This window comes from Jaculus jaculus, chromosome 2, assembly GCF_020740685.1.
Source record: "Jaculus jaculus isolate mJacJac1 chromosome 2, mJacJac1.mat.Y.cur, whole genome shotgun sequence".
In the NCBI taxonomy this organism is placed as follows: domain Eukaryota; kingdom Metazoa; phylum Chordata; class Mammalia; order Rodentia; family Dipodidae; genus Jaculus; species Jaculus jaculus.
In genome coordinates this window covers 196,771,521-196,791,705 of record NC_059103.1, presented here as the reverse complement: position 1 = coordinate 196,791,705, position 20,185 = coordinate 196,771,521, and the positions used below count along the sequence as shown (strand labels likewise).

The window sequence follows — 20,185 nt, the reverse complement described above, 5'->3', positions numbered from 1 at the left end:
GGGTCATGGGAAAGTGCCCTAAAAGGCATTTATTCTCAGCATGTACACATGTACGTGCATGCACATACACACACATACACACGTGTACATGTACATGTATTTTTCACTGTTATTGCTAGGCAAATCTACATTCAGCAAAACCCACGGGGCCCAGGGCCAGGCAAGTTCCCCAACACCAGCAGTGCCTGAACCTTTTCCTGCACGGAAGCCACAGGATGCCTGAGAACAGGGTACCACCATGAGGAGCACCACACTTTCACTGCACTGAAGCAAGTCTGTCACCAGGACAGCTCATGGGCACCATTTGGACATCTATACCCAAAGGTGAGGATAGGAGGGTACCCCAAGGGCAGAGGATCAAAAAGGACATTACAGTGCCAGGCAGGCAGGGCACAGCAGACATGATATTAAGCCAGTATAGGAAGAGGAGGTCAGGCCAGTAGAGGATGAGGCAGGGCCTTGCCGCACAGGTCCTAGAGCCAGCTACCAGCTTCCCTAGGCCCCACAAGACTCAGTCCACAAGGCAGCCCCAGGTACTACCTGGGCAGGTCACAGTGCACAATGCATGGTCTCTCAAGGTCCTTAAATTAGTAAACCACGTCACTCAATAAAATAAAACATAAATCCACACCCGTGACTCCATGAGCAACCAGCTAGCCAATCTCACTTTATAGAAGGCCCCAATACCATGGGCTGAAGAGATGGCTTAGTGGTTAAGATGCTCGGCTGCGAAGCCTAAGGAACCAGATTTGATTCTCTAGGTCCCACATAAGGTCCCACAAGGTGGCGCATGCATCTGGAGTTCGTTTGCAGTGGCTAGAGGCCCTAGCACTCACTCTCTCTCTCTCTCTTTCTCTCCTTCTAATAAATACATAAAAATAATTAAGAAGAGCTCAATACCAGGAGGCGGGTCCCCAGTTGTGCTTCTCCTCAAGGCCATAGGTGCATGGGGGTTGGTTGCAGGGAGCTCACAGGAAGACAATGCACACATGGGAAACACAGGTCCCAATGGAGGCAAGAGAGGCTTAGGGATGCAACCATGTCGGAAGCCCACCTCTTCCTTGATCAGATTCCACTCCCCAACCCTATGACAAAGTACTCAACACCCCAAGATCCCACTCCACAACCCCAAGGCAGGGTAGTCAACACCCCAAGATCCCACTCTACAACCTCACAGCAGGGTGGTCACACCCCCAGATCCCACTCCACAATCCCAAGGCAGGGGTCTGCAGTAAAGACAGAGCATCACACTTGGGAGCAAGTGTCTCCTGGTGGCAGAGTAGTCTCCCCCCAATCCACAAGCCTTTCCCCTAATTTCCAATCTTGAACCCTAACCCCTTGCCGCAGGGAGTGCAACATCCCACACACCCATGCCAGGTGAGCTCACACAAGGAGTAATCAGAGGAGCCAAGACACCAACAGATGTTGCAGTCAGGTTCGCATTGCTGGCAGAAAACACTTGACCAAGAGCAGCCTTTGAGGGGGGAAAAGGGGATTTATTTTGACTTACAGACTCAAGGGGAAGCTCCACGATGGCAGGAGAAATGATGGCATGAGCAGAGGGTCAACATCACCTCCTCACTAACATCAGATGGACAAGAGCAACAGGAGAGTGTGTCAAACACTGGCACAGGGACACTGGCTATAAAACCCATAAGCCTGCCCCCAATAATGCACTGCCTCCTGGAGATGTTAATTCCCAAATATCCATCAGCTGTGAACCTTGCATTCAGAACACCTAAGTGTATTGGAACACCTGAATCAAACCACCACATTCCACCCCTGGCCCCCATAAACTGATAACCATACATGTTGTAAAATGTAATGGATTATCCAACTTTAAATGTCCCCATAGTTTAATCAATCCCAATGTTATGCAAACTTTCACACAGTCCAAAATCTTTTAACTGAACCATAATACCAGAAAAAGAAAGAAAAGAAAAACAAAACCATAATGGCACAGAATAAACACCCACACTGCAAAAGATGGCATTGGGTATAGCAAAGAAATATTCAGCCAATTCAAAAAGCAACCACGGCAAACATCAAACTCTGTTGCTACAAGTCCAAAATTAACCAATGACAACTCTCCAAGTCTGATAATTCTAACCAGCAACCAGTCTCTGTAGTTCCAATTCCACCCCTCAAGCTAGGCTACTCACAGTCTTGGAAAACTTGATCTGGTGCCAGCAGCTCTTCTTGGCAAACCATATCATAGTCTTGGCTTCTCCACTGAGTCTCCACTGCAACCCATGGTTCATCCTCATGGCTCCATTGGGTCTCCATGTAGGTAATCCAACAAACTTGCTTCACACTGTCCATGGCTGTTTCCAAAATATAAAACCATGTTGCAAATTCAATGACCTGCTCTTTCCTGCATTTGCTATACTCCACAATACCAGGTAGGGTGCCAATTTGTTAATCGAGGGGTGAATAAAGCAGACTTTGAAGAACAGGACACTCCTTGAGCACTCAGACCCCTTCAAAAGAGTCTACATTCTTCCTATTGTCCCAGTGCAGGTCAGCTGGCCCAATCTCAATGGTTGTAATCTCTCAAATAATTGCAAATGAATGGGCAGCAGTTTTCAGCCCAAAGATTTCTTTTTTTTTTTTTTTTTTCTGTGCCATATCCTTCTGTTCACACCAGTCCATTTCTATGCAATGCAACCCTGAATGAGTTTTCAGGACATGGCCACAACAGCAAGCCTCTCACACAAACTGCTTCTAGCACAGACCAAACAAAGCACCTCATAAGCCAAACCTCACAGCCCATAGTTCTTACTGCATTCAGGTCTTTCAACTTTGGCCAGAAAAGTCCATCAAGCTGTACTTACAGCACTGCAAGGCACCTCTTAGGCCACGATTTCAAACTCACCACATCCACATCCTCCTGCAAAGCAGTTCCAAAGGGCCAAAACTAGAGTCAGGTTTCCAGCAGCACCAATCCCACTCGTCTGGTACCAAATTAACTGTTGTAGTCAGGTTCACATTGCTGACAGAAAACTCATGACCAAGAGCAGCTTGTGGGGAAAAAAGAGGGTTATTCTGGCTTACAGACTCAAGGGGAAGCTCCATGATAGCAGAGGAAATGATGGCATGAGCAGAGGGTGGACATCACCTCCTCACCAACATCAGGTGGACAATAGCAAGAGGAGAGTGTACCAAACACTGGCACAGGGAAATTGGCTTTAACACCCATAAGCCCACCTCCAACAATATACTGTCTCCAGGAAGCATTAATTCCCAAATCTCTACCAGCTGGGGACCTAGCATTCAGAACACCTAAGTTTATAGGGGACACCTGAATCAAAGCACCACAATGGGCTAACTAGATAGCAAAAGAAAAATGGTTCACAGCTTCGAAATAAAAGCCACCTAGCTCTTTCCACAGCCATGGGGAAGGTGATGTGGAGGCTCTTTCATCCTTGTGCCCAGTGTGAAGTAGGTACCTCCAAACCCTTGAACACATTTCTCTCTCTCGGGCGCCAGTACCACAGGCATCTCGAGCCAGAAAGAGGGGAGCAGCAGCACCACAGCTAGCATCAGGTCTCTGATCCACAGTCCCCGAACCTCACTCAGCAGCCTGTAGCCCCACATCATGTGGCCCGAGGAGCAGGCTACACCACCTCATGCACAGCTAGAACTACTGACAGGAGAGCCTTCACAAGCACAGCAGCTCCAACAGGCCTTGTGGTCCCCAGGGGAGAAGGAAGTGCCCACTCTACCCTCCCAGGTCTAAGCCCCTGTGCAACTGCCCAGCAGGGGCAACCCAGCACGCTCCTACACTGGAAACTTCCAGATCACAGGACAATGACAAAAAAGACCAAGGTGACAAAGATGGGGTGAGGGGGGAACTCTACCTTGCGACCTTGGTCGCACACTTACCTAGTGCCAGATTCTCCTTGGATACATTAACTTATTTCCCAAAGGATTACAGGTAAAAGAATGAGACACGGATGCAGTGACAAGGCCATGGCACAGCATGTCAGCCATGAGGCCCGGCCTGGCGCTGGGGAAAGCAAGCCAGAGGACAGAATCAGCGGCTGCAGGGGCCAGGGCAGCATGCAGCAGAGGGGCAGGGGGGTCTCGGGGATGCCATGGCCTGGACCCTGCAGGAAGCAGCAGAGCCTCCTGCTGTAACAGGAGATAACAACCCTAGGTTGTGAATCCCCTTTCCAGAGCTTCCATGCTCCTCATGTCCATGACCTCACACTCCCACCAGACCCCCAACCCAGACTGGCCCCACACTGGAAGGCCATCCCAGCTCAGCACCAATCACTGTCCAGCAGAAGGCCCTGTCTGTCAGGGACAGGAAGTGTACAAAACGAGCAGCATGGGAGATAACCACGAGAAAAAGACAGCTGGGAAGAAAGTTCTAGAGTTCTAGATTAACAGTTATTTCAGTGATTAAAGTTGGAATGATTAACATCAGGTGATGGGGACCACAGAGTGTATGTCCTTCATCTGTTTGTGAGTTTTCTTTTTTCTTTTAAATGTGATTTTTTTAAATACTTTATTCATTTACTTATTTATTTGAGAAAGAGAGAAGAAGAGGTAGTTAAGAGAGACAGAATGAACATGCCAGTGCCTCCAGCCACTGCAAACCAACTCCAGACACGTGCCTCCGGCTTACATGGGTCCTGAGGAATCGAACCTAGGTCCTTAGGTTTTACAGGCAAGTGTCTTAACTGCTAAGCCATTCCTTCTGGCCTGTTTGTGAGTTTGCTATAAGGAATGATGTGGTGGTTTGATTCAGGTGTCCCCCATACATTTAGAGGTTCTGAATGCTAGCTTCCCAGCTGATAGAAATTTGGGAATTAATGGCTCCTGGAGACAGTGTATTGCTGGGGGCGGGCTTATGGGTGTTATAGCCAGTTACCCCTTGCCAGTGTTTGGCACACTCTCCTGTTGCTATTGTCTACCTTATGTTGGCCGGGGATGATATCCACCCTCAGCTCATGCCATTATTTTCCTCTGCCATCATGGAGCTTCCCCTTGAGTCTGTAAGCCAAAATAAGCCATTTCACCCCTCCGAAAGCTGCTCTTGGTCACGCGATCTCTGCCAGCAATGAGATCCTGACTGCAACACATGGGTTCTACCCCTTGGGAAATAAGATGAAGCACTTTCTTGCTTAAGACCCTGCAGTGTGCTTCCTTTCCTCCACCACCCCACACACGCACACGTGTGTGTGCACAGACGGCTTCCCAGCCAGCACCATGCCCAAGCAGGACTCGGCTCTGCCTCATATCCCACCACCGCAGACCCACAAGCCCTGCCCAACTAGGGCCGGAAGTACCCGGCCTCAGCGCCTGCTGCTCACACATTTGGGAGACACTGAGTCAGACCACAGCTCAGATGCAGGAGCCCTCCCCTTGGGGAGCAGATCATCAGATAACCTTCAAACAGAGGCCACATGCTATGAGGCGCAGTGCCATGGGGGGCAAGAAGCACACCCGGTCCAGCCCCCCAGCTTCTGCACACATGCATGTACAAGCATGTGTCCTGAGTGTGCAACCAAGTGCCAGAGAAGGACCTGGTGGGGAAATGGCAATTATACGAATCTATGTCGTTATAGCAACTCTTGACTGCATGTCAACAGGATGCAGCGGGCACCCCCAGGCACCTCGCACAATGACGCTCAGAATTGCTGGCAGAAGCGCGATCACTACCACCACAAAAGGGCATTATGAACGCCAGCAGTGCACACTCCCTCCCTCCCAGACCTGTCTTCCTCCCTGAGGAGGACCACTGGAGGTCAGTGTGGTACCCCTGGCTCTGTACACAGCCCGGTGCTGCCTACTCCATCAACCAGTCCCTTCCTCCCAAGATGACAGAGGAACAAACAGTGTCTGAGCCACAAGGGTACAGATGGGGAGCCCCCACACACACACAACTGCATGGCCCATAGTCCTAGACAGCAAGGTCTGGCTGGGAGTTGGGGAGATAGGGCCACAAGGAAGAGAGAGGTGTGACCCCATTCTCTTAAGCACAAGAGCAAAACCATCCACCTTCAACCACACAGCCTGGCTTTCCATGAGAGAAAGATCTGAGCAGGCTTTGGGCCCATGGGGTGGAGAGTCATCGCTTCCCACCAACAACCTGATTCTCAGAGAAGACCGGGCTTGTCCTATGCCACGCAGCTGGTAGGAAGCCAAGACAGGCTCCAGCCTTAAATCCGTCGGCCACCAAAGCAGCACTGGCCCTGCCCACTGGGTTTTGGCCACTGTTGGGAGCAGCCACAGTCACAGAGCTGAAAGCAAGAAAAGCCAGAACAAGCACTTGCATGTTCACAGCCCAGATCTCCTTGAGTCCAAACATAGGCACAAGTTTGATGTGATGAAGTGGTGGCCCAGGGGGAGGGCTACCATGTGCTCGCTAGCCCCAGGGCAGCTCTCAGAAGCCTGGAAGACGAGAAGCAGTCAGTCAGCCATGTGAGCCTCAACAGGCCCCAGCCAGGGGCTGATCTGCATGGCCAGGTGGAGAGCTCAGCCAGCCTACCAAAACAACATCAGCTCTAAGCCAAGACCTTCCCAACAAACTCAGCTTCTGAGACTAAACTAGGGAGATACTAGGACAGGTGGCCAGCCTCCAGCCTGAGGGAGGTTCACAGCAAGATCACTGGTGGAGCAAAGGTGAGGAATGTGCAAGGCCACACATGCCCACTAAGTGGTGCAAGTGCCTGGAGTATGATTGCAATGACTGAGGTCTTGGCATGCCAATTCTCTCTCTCTAATAAAAAAAATTTAAGATCTTTGGTGGAGGCCAGAGGAAAAGGTCCTGACTAGCACCCACACTCCACCAGGAACCCAGAGAAACTCAGTCAAGGAGAGCAGAGGTATGGCCAGTTCAGAGAATTTCAAAGGCTCCCAAATAACCCCAGGAGAAACTATTCCTCCCCAGGGTCAGGGGAAGCAGCCAGCGAAAGGACAGAGAAACAGCTTACACATGGGGAAAATTTTGGGCAGAGGCAGTGTGAGGCCGGGGCTCAGTATCGAGACCCACCCCCAGGAACACACTCACCACTGGAGTTCTCAAGACACCCACCTTCTACCCATAAGGGCCTGCCCACCCTCAGCTGCCCAGGACTTCAGCAGCCCCTCCTCTAAGACAGACACATGGAGCCTGTTCTGTGTCCCCTCCAGAGGAGGTGCTGCCGAGAAGCCTATGACAGGGACAGCTGTTCCTTGTACACTTCGGTCCTTCCCTCTCCTCCATCCCCTAAAGACCACTCCAAGGCTCTTCCCCACCTCGTGGCCCCTCCCAGCTACACACTCCCCTGCTGGTGCTCAGCAGCAGGACGAGCCAGTGGCAGTGACACCAGGCATCTCTGAGCCTCTATCACTCATCCAGAGACCTAGTGTCTGGTGGGCAAAACAAGCTGCAGAGACAGGCAGTCACCAAAGCCCAGAGGTGCTGTCTGAGGTGCTGAGGGCCGCTGGCCTGGTCCATGTCTCCCTCAGAGCATGGCTGGCACCATCTCCACCCCAGCGGGCTAGCAACCCAGCTCTTAAAGCAGGGAATATGGATGTGACTGAGATTTTGCTAAGGGCTTCCTGTGTGAGCCTCCTGAGCGAGCAGGTGAACCCCAGGACTCTAACTGCCACTATTCCAGGGGGTCACTGAAGGAATGACACCAACAGGGTATAAGCTACTATGCACACAGTGTGCTTCTGGAGAACAGAGTGAAACAACAGAGATCGAGGCAATGAAAGGACTTAAGAACCAACACTTCATGTTTGGAGAAAACAGGAAGCAAACCTGCAAGCTACAAGGTGAGAGGATGGAGTCCTCCGGCGTGGGCGGGCTGTGCCTGTACAGAGGGGCTGCCGCAGGGCCGCGGGTCCACAGGGCAGTCTAGGAAACACATGTGCAAAGGCATGGACAGGATCTTCAGGAGGGCAGCCTGGCCCGCCACTGCTTCTCCGCCAGGTAGGAGGGTGGCATCGAACCCTCCTGAGAAGTCCGTTGGGCTGCCGAGCAAGGACAGCCTAGCCTGGAGCTGCTCACACACCACGTCTAAAGAAGCAACCTGCTTCTGAGCAACCCCAGAAGGAAGGGCCACAACACAGTGCCCAACACACATCCCCACCCCACCGCTCTGGACAAGGACCAGAGAGTCTCACAGAACGATGACCTAGAAAAAAGTATTCCAAACTGAGCAATAACCCTAAGAGCCAATGCAGTCTTGAGAATGAGTTCTCAGAGGTTGTGGACTTCAGACTTCCAAACCTGCTCCATGCGCCAGCCATCAAAACAATGTGGCAGTATCATGAAGACAGACACACAGACCAACAGCCTAGAGCAGGGCACCCAGGAACAAATTCTTGTGTATGTGCTAAGTGATCGCTGCCAAGAGTGCCAGAGCCATCCATCAGAGAAGGAACCAGCCCTCAACAGATGATACTAGAAAACCCCACAACCAGGGGCTCGAGAGATGGCTCAGCAGTTAGAAGTGCTCAGCACCCACGGAAACAGCTGGCCATGGCATATGCATCTGTAATCCCCACTCTGTGGGGAAATGGACATTGGAAAACAACAGGCTTATCAAACTTGCAGCTAGAATCAGTAAGACCCTGATGCTCCCTTCTGGCCACCACATACACAAAGGGGTTCACATGTCTAAACGTAGGTGCATACAACACATACATATCACATGTACACATGCAAAGCAAATAATACATAAATAAATACCATAGCCATATGCTAAAGAACACCCTGGATTCTTACCTTTCACCACTACAAAATGCATCAAGGAACTAAAGGTAAAAGCTAAAACTGTGAACACAGGGGAAACTTCATGAAACTGGACTTGGCAATGACTTCTTAGTTATGATACTAAAAGCAAAGAACAAAAGAAAAAATATGCAGATGGGACTTTATCAAAATTAGGAGTTTGTGTGCATCAAAGCACACTATCAACAGAGGAAAAAGATGATTCCCCGTGTGAGAGAAAATGTCTGCAAAGCACCTATCTGTTGAAGACTTAATACCCAGGATACAGTTCTGAAAACTCAACCCCCCCACCAAATTCCTATTTTAAAGTATTACAAATGATGATAACTTGGGAAAGGAACAAAATGAAGTGCATTCAAAGCCCTCACACAAGGAGGAGAGCCAGGCACGTTTCTCAGATTTCTCCAGACCATCATTCAAAAACCCTATGACAGGGCCGGAGAGATGGCTTAGCAGTTAAGCGCTTGCCTGTGAAGCCTAAGGACCCCGGTTCGAGGCTTGAATCCTCAGGACGAATGTTAGCCAGATGCACAAGGGGGTGCACACGTCTGCAGTTCGTTTGCAGCGGCTGGAGGCCCTGGCGCACCCATTCTCTCTCTCTCTCTCTCTCCCTCCCTCCCTCCCTCTCTCTCTCTCTCTCCCTCCCTCCCTCCCTCCCTCTCTCTCTCTCTCTGTCACTCACAAATAAATAAATAAAAATGAACAAAAACTTTAAAAAAGTCCTAAGACAGAGGCATGACATCTAAAAGACATGACCAAACACCCAAGCTCCTCCACGCTGCCCTCACAGCCACCCTTGAGCCTCAGTTTTCATCAGCGTTTCCTTCCCATGGATGCTCTCAAGGGGACGGTCCAGGAGCACAGTGAAGTCAGACACCTGGAGATGTGAGACTAGCAAACAGGTGGTCACTGACACAGACAGGGACAATGCAGTGCTCTGACTGGGAGCAGTGACGAAGACACAAACACTAAGGGAGTGACCAGGAGTAGGGACCAAGACACGAGCACTAGGGGAGCCCAGAGCAAAGCAGGGGGAAAAGGATGAGGTCACCAGCTCCTCAGGAAACTTGAGAGTCCACCATGGAGTCAAGGCTGACACTGCACTGGCAGAAAGTCAGCAGACCTCACAGCACGAAGGCAAATAGACACAGGCACTACCTCGGACGAGAACTGGCGGGGGGTGGAAGAAGTGGAAACCGTTCACGTGGAGTCGCTCACCGAAGGTGCACTGGATTCCTGAAGTGACGTCACCACTAGCCACAGCAGCAGCTTGTAACTCCAACTCGGCTGGTGGGTCTCTGGGCTGAGCTCCCCCTGGAAACTCTGGGAAGGTGTCCAGAATCTTCTGCAGTCCTGCACCTGGGTGCCTCAAGGGCCGGGTACAGTGTTCTCATGCACCTCACACTTATCCCTAGAGAAGGCATCGTGTGCTCTAAGCCCAGGCAGCCATAATGAGCCCATCAGTGATCCAAGGCTGGTCGTGCAGACAGCCTTGACCCACTTCCAACACCCTCCCTGCCCTGTCACAGGGTGTCACTGATGCCCCAGGCTGGAGTGTGACTATGGAATGTTACTATTCATCCAAATAGCCTTGATCCCACCTCCAACACCCTCCCTGCCCTGTCACAGGGTGTGTGCTGATGCCCCAGGCAGCAGCGTGGCACTATTCTCTCACAGAAGATTCCTCATGTAGAATTCTCACAGACCCAAAGTGCTGTGGGCATTGTAAGACATCACATGAGCAGTTAATACCTCATGCCTACAAAACAGACTCTCCTAAATATTAGATCTGTATTAACTTTTAAAATGTGAAGAAAAGTGGACCTCAGAGGAAAAGACTGACAGAGACAACTATACAAAACAGATGTCATGGGACCGGGGAGATGGCTCAGCAGTTAAAGCCACTTCATGAAAAGCACACAGGGCCGTGACAATTCCCCAGCACCCACATAAAGCCAAACACAAAGTGCATATTGGTAGCAGCAGGAGACCCTGCTGTACTCCCACCTGCACAAATGCAAATAAATAAATAGGTTTAAAAACAAAACAGGCTGAGCACTTGGGAGGCAGAGGTAAGAGGATTACCATGAGTTCAAGGGCACCCTGAGACTGCATAGTGAATTCCAGGTCAGCCTGGGCTAGAGTTAAACCCTACCTCAAAAAAACAAAACAAAAAAACAGAAGCCAACCCAAATACGTCTGAACTATCAAGACATATTGGTTATTTAAACTGTTTTGGAAGATGGCTCAGTGGTTAAGAGCACTTATTGAACAAGCCTGACAAGAGTTCAGATCCCCAGAGCCTGTGTAAATCCAGACACAAGTCACAATCCTGCAGCGATGGAGGCAGTCAGGAGGCTCCCACAGCACACCAGGCAGCCAGCCCAGTGTCCACTGTGGCGAACACGACGGTGAAGCCCTGGTAATCATGCTGGCCGCAATGCATCCTGGGCCAGCAGGCTGGCTTCTGAGTAAGGCACCAGATCCAGATGGGATCCGGAATGAGTCTAACCTGGAAACCAGCACCAGCAGAGACAAGACGCAGGCAGCTGAGGAGGAAGGCAGAGTCAGGTCCCCTCGCAAGCACAGCAGGACAGCGACGCGCATGGAGGGGGAAGCACCGAAGCTGGGGGGCGGCCGGGTTCCTTTTGAAACCTGAAGGAGTCGTTTCTAAGTGTGACTCAAATGCCAGAGTGCTGACATAAGCCTGGCAGATGTGCCCAACTACAAGAATGTTTCTGCCATCAGGAGAGACATCTCAAGCTGGGAAAAGCAAGCAGGGACCACTCAGACTCACGTGTAGTCTACAGGAAGACCATTCAGCCTCCAGTTCACAGAGACTAGGACACCAAGACGTCTCAGTGAAGAAAATACAGGCACCCTGAGCCATCGTCACTGCGTGAATGGATGTGGAGGTTTGCACGTGTAAAGAAATGCAGGGGTCCCAAGACATGGCCCAGCTTAAACACCCATGGTTGGCCAGGCCAGGGGAGAGAGCTCTCCCCCTCCTGGGAAACATGCCCCACATACCTTGGAGGGTAACCTGAGAGCAGGTGTCACAGTCACCTGGACGCATGTCCTGGACCCAGCATTTTCTTGCCTTATGCATACACTACAGAAGGACAAGGGCAAGGGGCAGACCATTTTACCTCAGCAAGTACTGAGTACTTAACATTGCCATCAACAGGTGGCAAATGACACAGCATGGGCACATCCAAACCATGGCACACTCTGTAACTGTCTGCCCTGACTGCTTCATGGTCCACCCAGAGCAGCAAGGTACAAAAATCTGTCACAAGGTGTCTTGTGGAAAGGGGGAAGTGTAAAAACCCTATCGGCATATGTCTGACAGCAGGGCTCCGGAGAAAGTCATCTGACAGTTACTGGGGCGGGGTCAGGGGCAACATGCACTTGTCCACTGCAGCTTCCGCGGGCATTCCAGGCGAACCATAAAACAATGCATGCACTGGAATATGGCAGTCTCCAGAACTCTCCCGAGGCCACGGGAGACAGGACTCCACCACTACAGCATGAGAAAATGGTTCCCACACAGCAGGAAGAAGCAAAAGAGGTGGCTGAAGGACACCACGCTTTGGTGAGGGACACCCTGGGTCCTGGTCACACTGGTCTCTCTCCTGGCTGTGGCCCTGTACCACCAGCCCTGCAAGATGCTACTCAGGGGGAAACTGAGTAATGATCTCTTACTTCATACAACTAGATGCGAATTTTTAACTGTCTTGGAATAAAAAGTTTAATTTAAAAAATGATACCAGGACTAGAGAGATGGCTTACTGGTTGAGGCATTTGCCTGTGAAGCAAAGGACTCAGGTTTGATTCCCCAGGACCCACATAAGCCAGATGCACAAGGTGACACATGCATCTGAAATTAGTTTACAGGGGCTGAAGGCCCTGGCACACCCATTCTCTCTCTCCCTCCCTCCCTCCCTCTCCCCCGATCTCTCTCTCTCTGCCTTTCTCTCTGAAATAAATAAATAAATACAAATAACTTTAAAGAAAAAAGCGACACTGAATGTCAAGCCCCTGTCAAGGCTGCACACTGACAGAGAGCAGAGCCATCTCCAAGCTATGGTACCCTCCGCCTGCCTCCCTAAAATCAAGAGGTGATGAGCTATCACACAGTGCAACCTCTCCTTGTGCAGGCAGGAGGGACTTGGGTGTCCCCAGGAGAAAAAGAAGGAATATCCAGGAAAGAAGGGGACAAATCCAACCCACAAAACTTCCTGTCCAGACAACTAGAATGGACATCGTTCAAGTTCATGTCCATCGCCCAGGAGTCCCAGAGCCCCGTCCCTCAGGAGGGCAGCATGGCACACTGAACTGCCCGTCGTCTGGTGTGGCTCTTTCTGCCACAGGCTGGGGTCATCAACACTGGCCTTTGCTTCCAGACTGTGGGAGCTTGCGGCTGACTGCTATGAGCACTGCCAGCCGTGAGCAGGTCCACAACTCCAACTTCCAGGCAGAGCTTGTCTGACATCAGGCTGCTGACCTTAATCTCTGCCAGCTGGGGCAACAGGACACAGGCCATCCTGCACTGGCCTCCATGTTCCTCTCGTACAGGTGGTACGCAGACAGCAGGTGCAGAGGGCAGAGCCACAGAAATCCTGTTGAACCCAAAAGGGGAGGCATGGCTTCTGGGATAGGCAGCGCTAGCCTGGCTCCCTGGCGGCAGGTGAGGTGCGGTCAGCCACACATCTAGTCCCAGCTCCACAATCCCTCGTCCTGAAAGATGACACAATGGACAGTCAGTGCTGCTCCGGAAGTGGCAGGGGTCAATGCTGCAGCAGGGTTGAGCCCCAACAGCTCTGGGGAGCAAATCAAACCCACTTACTTAAAAGCACCCCCACTGGAGCTAGTAACTCCGGAGGCGCAGTGTGGGAAGACGGACTACGGGCATGGCCGCCAAACCCGGCTAGATGCTGCTTCCCGCTCTGCTCTGCACCAGCTCCAAGGTCCTGGGACCTCTCAGGTCCGAGAGAAAACTACTCACCTGCCCTGCTCAAAGTCACGGGCTGTTCCTCAGGGTGGCTACAGCACTGCCCACATCCAACCCACCAGCATGGCCTGTGCCCTGCCCAGGACCCCTGCATTCACAGCCCCCAACTGTGCTACAACTGTGACAAGAGCGAACTGCACAGACGGCAGCGGAGCCCCAGAGACAAGCAGGTCACTGGCCGCTGCAAGGGGTGACGTGCTGCTTTGGGACTGCTCTGCTGTCACTGGTCCACACCACCTCACCACCTCCCACCATGTGGAGGGGTGGGTGCCCTGGGCCAGCAGAGGCTGAGCAACGAAAGTACAGCTGAAAGGCAATGTTCCGCCAACTGTTAGCTCATGCCTAAACATGTATTATTGGTGCCTATCAGGTGTCTCCTCGTAAAGTTTTCCATGGAGAGCCATGGAAAAAAGGGACCAACCAAGCGGCACAGAAGCTGGCAGGCTGACAGCTTACTGAAGGTGTGAGGCCCTTCTGTACTCGAGGGCCAGAAACAAGCCAGGGGCTTCCTCACAGCAGCCCTGCGCGGAGCTCTGGAAAGCAGGGCGGGCCTCCAGCTGAAGCAGGTCCAGGCAGGGGGCAGCCCCAGTGGGCACCAAGGAAAGGCGGGGTTGGCCCTAGGAAGTGGACCCTGCAGGTCTCCAAGGCTGGAAAAGCCACGGTGTCAAGTGAAAGCGGGCCTTCCCGATGAGGACAGGGAGCCTGCAGGACTTCCGGCCAGGAGCATTAGGCGCAGACCCACACCTTGTCAGCGGAGGTGGCACACGGCAGGGGCAGGCGGGAGGCTGGAAGAAGCTGGGAGCTGGGAGAACCCTGCCCATGAGGACAGTCTAGTGCCTGTACCAGGGAGAAACAGAACCAACAGAACTGTCAACCTCCCCGGCGGCCACCCCAACTCCACCTGCACCCCCAAGCCCAGCTCATTAGCACCCTGGCTGTGGAGAGGCAGATGGGGGAAGGAGGCCAGACTGAGCAGTGAAGCCGGCTCCTCATTAGTGCTGCCACCAAAAGCCGGAGCTGAGAGCCCAGCCAAGCCAGGAAGGGGCTGCAGGGTGTTAATGTTGGGAGGCTGATTGTGGGCTTCCTGCTTAAAAACTGTCCACTCCCAAGGACGTGGCTAGAATGCATGACGGATCAAGGCAGCTAAAGCCAGTCAGGGCAGGAAGGGTAGTATTGCTGTGTCTTGGCCTCGCCAGCTCCATGCAGGCAGATCCCAGCAGTTCTAGGTGCACTGGTGCCCTAGCCAAGGAATGCCTGAACTCATGCTCACAGCACCACACCCCTTCAGCACCCTGAATTTCATCAGCACAGGCTCAGCTGCACCCCTCAGAGTGAGCCCAGAGTCAGGTTCAAGCACACAGACAAACAACACACAGATATACAGTGAGCACAGCTCCTGCCCAGAGCCTGGGGATGTCTGACTCCATGACAGACACTGTCCCAGGCCCATTGCCACACTGGAGAGCTGAGAAGAGGAATCCCGAGTTCTGCCCTGGCTCCCCTCCCCATCAAAAATGTAATGTGCGGGCTGGAGAGATGGCTTAGGGGTTAAGCGCTTGCCTGTGAAGCCTAAGGACCCCATTCGAGGCTCGGTTCCCCAGGTCCCACGTTAGCCAGATGCACAAGGGGGCACACGCATCTGGAGTTCGTTTGCAGAGGCTGGAAGCCCTGGCGCGCCCATTCTCTCTCTCCCTCTATCTGTCTTTCTCTCTGTGTCTATAGATCTCAAATAAAAAAAAAAAATTGTAATGTGCAATCCTGGACCCACGTCTTCAGACCTCCAAACCCTCACCATGCTTGAGAACACCACGTCACAAGGCAGACAAGCAGGACGAGGTCTTTATTAGTAAAACCACATCACCAATGACCTTGGACTCACAGGTCACTTCTGGGCTTCCCAGAAAGCAGGGCACAGGAACACTAGCTGGGCAGAGGGGCAGAGCACTTAGCAGAATGGTCTGCAGAGTCACATGTTGGAGTTCAGGTCAGGGCCTGTCCATCACAGTCCTATGTGGCAAGTTACTGAGACCTAAGAAGCTTGCTGACATGCAGTATTTAAAGAAATAGTGGGTGCCAAGTGGCTGCTTGGTGGTCAGCAGGCAGTGGAAATGACTACAGGGACAAAAGGCAGCAATGACAGTCAGTTCTAATGCAGTCTACTTCCAAATAGACCACTCTGGCCACCTGGACAGAGCAGACTGTCTTTAGCTGGAAGAGCTCAGAGGGTAGCAGAGAAGAGCGCAGCTGCACTCCCCAACCCTCCGGTGATGTCCAGTGATGTCCCTGAGGCACCCTATCTCTGGGATAGCCGTGACACCACCCACGCCTGGGGAGGCTATGGTCACATCAACAGCATGGAAGAACAGGGCTCGGGAGGACTGGGGAGTGCCACAGTTAACACCTCACAGCCAAGGCACCACCACGCTGAGCTCACACCACACACCAAGCACAAAACGAGTCAGGCTCAGATCTGCTCCTCCTCTCAGGGGAAATCAGAGGCAGAAAACAAGACAATTTCCCATCGATCCCGTGGAAGAAAATCATAAAGGTTTATTGGGCCACAGCACTTAGCAAGGGTCTCCAGGGCCAGTGTGACCGCCTGGCCCCTTGCTCATTTCCAGTCCAGGAGAGCTGCTCTCTCCAGAAACCCAGAGCCCAGCTACCCCATGAACCCATCCAAGGATAGATGGTGCCACCACCACCACAAGGGTGCCAGCCACACAGCATGGAGCCCTGGAGCACCGAACCATTCAGGTTGCCACCACGGGCCTCGGGTGGGCTCCTGCTTCCCAAGACGTCACATCCGGGTCCTAATCGGCAAACCTGAGCTATCCTTTCCTGCTCAGTACCAATAGCTACAAGCAAAGCAGGCCTCCCTGACTGCCCAGGAGCTTCCAGAGGAGCACTGCTGCGGGACCACCTGCTCCCATCACTTCCCTCAGGTCTTTCTCTGCCCACTGCAGCGGTTCCTCTGATCCCCCACATCAACACGACACCTCACTCCAGGTTCAGGCTTCCACTCAGGCTTCAGAAGTATCCAGCGCACTTCCCAGGGTCGAGGGGTGCTCTCCGCACTCCCTCCCTGACCACTCTGCGCCCCTGTTCTGTGAGGCGCGCAGCCTTCAGGCAGCCCCCTTCCTCCTGGCTACCAAATCGTAGGCCTTCTACAAGGGCTGGCCTCGGTACAGCCTCACATAACACTGCTTCTGTGAGACAAGGCCTTTGCTGCAGATTGCCACAACCAGGGTCCTGTTAGGGAACCTGTCCAGGAGGGCAGTCTGCCCCAGCAGACCACTTGCATGGCCGCAGCAGCCACAAAGCTGGTTCAAGTCCTAAAAGAGCCCATCCATACCCAGCATGCTCTAGGTGTGAGGCCAAGCAGGACATATTGAAGATGTGCTGACCTCAACTCAGCCGGCCTCAGAATGACGGGAGAATCTAAGAGCTGGGGGAAGCTTAGGCAGATGGCTACAACAGGCTCCTGAAAACAGCCCTGCATGGCAGACAGGCACCCTGAAATAAGGCCTCCCTGGGGGGCCCCACCCCAGCTCAGCTCCTTAGGCGAAGGACCCTATCTGCAAAGATCTTCACAAAACTCTTCGAGGCACCTGTTTATACTTGTTGGCAGATCCGGTCCTCTGTACCAGAGGACTCAGGCCAGGATGGCTCCTCCTATAGAAGGCAGTGGCTCCAGTGCAAAAGCATGGTGGAGATATCAGCCCAAGTTCAGGGCCAGTCAGCTCTATCATGACCCCCATGCCTTCAACAAGCATCTGTCAAGAACCCCCAGATGCCCAAGCCCCAACTAAGGCGGCAGAAGTCAGCTGTGAGCATACTGGATCAGCTACGAGTTTCTCAAATAAGAATGTGGACCAGTAACCCTGCCCTGCCTGCTTTGGCACCATCATAATGAGAGGATGGGAATATTCCAGGCACAGAGAGCAAACCAAACACCCGAGTTGGCTGTGAACAAGCAAGGCAGTGGCCCTGGAGAAGACAGCACAGGTTGCCCAGCCTTCCCTTCTGTTCATCCCTCCTCCCCTAGTCACCTGCTCTCCCATTTGCATAGCCAGCAACCAAGTGGGAGCCTGGCAGTGTTTGGCTCGATGGCACACAGATGAAACCAAGGAGGCATACCTTCAGAGTGCCAGCAAGCCCACTGTGCCTGATGTGGCACAAAATTGTAGCTTGAAGAGTGTAATGAATACAGCTGGGCTGAGCCACAGGCCCAAGCCCATTCATCTAACAGATCCTGCGGGGCTGGAGAGATGGCTTAGCCTTTAAGGTGTTTGCCTGCAAAGCCAAAGGATCCCAGTTCGACCCTCCAGGACCCACATAAGCCAGATGCACAAGGGGGCACATGCATATGGTGTTTGTTTGCAGTGGCTAGAGGCCCTGGTGCGCTCTCTTTCCCTCTCTCTCTCTCCCTCCCTCCCTCCCTCCCTCTCTCCCTCTCTGCCTCTTTCTCTCTCCCAAATAAATAAATATATTTAAAATAAAAACAGACCCCACAGCCCCAGTGTGCTCTGGAAACAGAGGCTTTGGGCAACCATGCATGTGTCCCCAGAGCTGCAGAAGGATAAAGTGGCCAGCGTCCTCAGAAGCCTTGTGCCCCATGGGCAGCATCGTAAGAGTTCCCCACTAGGGCACTCAGCCGGTTCATCACACTCGGTATCCTAGAGATGGAGTCACAGTTCGCACATTTTTTTCTTGCCACCTGAAAAGGTGAGACCCCAGCTCCTCGCTCAGAGCTCACCCTGCGCTTCCACACTGCACTTCCGCGTGCAGCTCCTGCAGCCTGCTCCTTCCCCCTGCTGGGTGCCCGCCCCACCCCCCAGCTGCTCTGCTGGGCTCAGAAACAAGGACAACCAGGCAGAAGTGCCTACGCCACAGGCATATGTGGGAGGGCAAGGGCGTTCCAAGCCCAGCGTCTGCACACGCAAAAGGGAGCAAAACCAGAGTGTCCAGGAAACCAGCAGCCCTGCAGTGCTGGGACCCAAGAAGCTAGGACAGGATGCGGTGGCTGAGCCTACACTGAACCCAGATCCAGACCTTTATCAAAAGGCAGCAGGAAGCCACCAAAGGGACTTCAGGACACATTAAGCCACCACCTGCACACTCCAACCAGAGGCCACCAGTCCATGTGGCTTCTTTATGTTAACATCAATGTAAACATTTACAGACGGGTTAGTGGCCAGCAGATGAGCTCCTAGACCCAAGCACCTGCACTGGAGCACACAAGGGTGTGCCCACTGGGGAAGGCTGGCTGTGCCAACTGAGAGCGGTGACAGCCTGCTGGATGGTCACCACTATGCCAGCTCCACAGGGATAGGATGACCAGGCTAAATCTCAGCCTCCTTCAGGAAGCCCTCCGGGATTTATGCCCTCCCCTCCCAGCCACCTGCGGTCACTTGTCCCAGCATTTTCTGGGTAAGATTTCGACCAACGACTTAAAGTGTGACACTGAGCTACCAAGAACCATTAACCCCTGGAGGCCCTCCACCACTACCGAACTTTAGCATCTTCCCGCCACGCTGGCGGCCTCACAAACACCACAGACAGACGGAAAGCAAGCAGAAAAGTGAGGTGTCCAAGCAAACTGCGACCGTAAATATCCAGAGAGGTAGGGAGGTGAGCAAGTGACTACACAGGGGAGGAAGGAAGGAGTGCCAGCCAGCGGTGGCTGGAAGGGCACCTGGCAGGATGAGGGTGGGGTGGGCAGAGGGGCGCGCGTTGGCCCACAGAACTTCCTGGGAGTTCCTACCTGCACTGTCCACCTGTGGCCACCTGTCCATGGGGCTCCTCCGTGTTAATGTCAATTTGAGTATCTACACATCGGTTAGTTAGCTGCCACCCTGGCCACCTCGGGTGGAGAGCTTCCGGTGGGAAGGGGAGGTGAGACAGGATTCTAAAGCAAGTGGCCCCGGGGGGGCGCAGAGCAGGGCCCCCGAAGCCGGGTGCGGCGCGGCGCGGCGCAGCGGAGTGAGCGCAGCGGAGAAGAGGCGGAGGGACGCTCGCGGGACGGGTCCGGAACACCTCGGGCGGCCAACAAGTGGGCGCAGGGCCGCTCCGGGAGCGGCAGGGGCCTCCAGGGCGCAGGAGCCAGCACCCTGCCGCCACCCGCCAGCGCCGCACGGTCCCGCCCCGGCCCGCCCGCGCCTCACCTGCCGCACCTCCCCGGAGCAGCGACACCGCCCCGCCGCTGACCACCACACGTCACGTGACGACGACGCCAACCAATGGCGCGCGGCCCGCCACCGGCCCGCGGACTACGAGTCCCAGCGCGCCCCGCGAGGCAGGAAGCGGTGCGACGGGGGCCGGCACGCCCAAAAGACCCCGAGAGCGGAGATTCAGGTGGCACGCCGAAGCTTTGCGGGGACGTGGGGCCAGGCCGTCACGCCGGCGCAGGCATCTGCGGGAACACCGACGAGGAGAGT

General features: G+C 53.4%; 1 protein-coding gene across 10 annotated transcripts in view; it reads right to left on the bottom strand.

The window, feature by feature from the left end:
* The window catches only part of Tsnare1 (t-SNARE domain containing 1), a 107,965-nt gene extending 87,989 nt beyond the window's left edge, over positions 1-19,976 (bottom strand). For 5 of the 10 annotated variants that reach the window (XM_045144724.1, XM_045144721.1, XM_045144725.1 and 2 more), the window contains exons 1-2: positions 19,513-19,755; positions 13,242-13,474 (exon numbers count right to left, since the gene is read on the bottom strand). The gene's annotated coding sequence lies outside the window, so the exon portion shown is untranslated. Of the gene's footprint in view, positions 1-2,162; positions 2,277-9,952; positions 10,005-13,241; positions 13,475-19,512; positions 19,756-19,912 lie in introns of those variants that run through there. The other 5 variants (XM_045144723.1, XM_045144728.1, XM_045144722.1 and 2 more) reach the window with 5 other exon arrangements.
* Positions 19,977-20,185: the final 209 nt, after the last annotated feature.